This window comes from Echinops telfairi, unplaced genomic scaffold (genome assembly GCF_000313985.2).
Source record: "Echinops telfairi isolate 266 unplaced genomic scaffold, ASM31398v2 ScPeMD7_19;HRSCAF=73, whole genome shotgun sequence".
In the NCBI taxonomy this organism is placed as follows: Eukaryota; Metazoa; Chordata; class Mammalia; order Afrosoricida; family Tenrecidae; genus Echinops; species Echinops telfairi.
This window is the reverse complement of record NW_022103916.1, coordinates 3,031-4,088: the sequence shown is the minus strand read 5'-3', so window position 1 is coordinate 4,088 and position 1,058 is coordinate 3,031.

Here is a 1,058-nt window from a genome sequence, read left to right as displayed (position 1 = left end):
CTCCTCCCCCTTCATCTGCTCCCGTGTGCTCCGGTCAGATATGTCCCTCTCCCAGAGCTGCAGATTCAATGCCATCTTTTGAAATAAATTCTTCTAGGGGGAGGGGCAGGTGTCCACTTAGTATTTGGGATTGGGGCAAGTCCCCCAGCCGGCATGTTGCATTCACATCTAGGAGCACTGCCTAACTCTATTCTTAACCCTAACCCTATCCCTACCCTTACCCCTACCCCAACCCCTACACCTACCCTACTCCTAACACTAACCTTAATTCTAAAGCTAAGCCTAACCCTATCACTAACCCCAAACCTAATCCTAACCCTAACCCTAAAATTAAGTCTAACACACATCCAACCCATAACCCTAACTCTAGCCCTAGCCCAAACCCGTACCCTAAAATTATGTCTAACACACATCCAATCTCTGACCGTAACTCTATCCCTAAACCAAATGCTAAGCCTAACCCTAACATTAAGTCCAACACAAATCCTAACCCTAACTCTAAACCTAACTCTAAAATTAAGTCTAACACACATTGTAACCCTAATGCTAACTCTAACCCTAACCCTAACATTGTCTAACACACATCTAACCCTAACACTAACACTAAGCTTAACCTTAACCCTAACCCTAACCCTAAAATTAAGTCTAAAAGACATCCTAACCATAACCCTAACTCTAAAAATTAACTCTAAGCTTAACCCTAAACTTAAGTCTAACACACATCCAAACCTAACCCTAACTCTAACCCTAACCCTAAAATTAAGTCTAACACAGCTCCTAACCCTAACTCTTAATCTAAACCCAACCCTAACACTAACCCTAAAATTAAGTCTAGCACACATCCTAACCCTAACCCAAACTCTAACCCTAATGCTAACCTAACCTCTAAAGTTAAGTCTAACACACATCCTAACTCTAACTCTAAATTTAACCATAACACTAAACCTAACCCTAAAACCTATGCTATCCCTAAAATTAAGTCTAACACACATCTTACCACTAACCCTAGCTCTAACCCTAAACCTGAAACCAACCCTAACTTTAAAATTAAGTCTAAT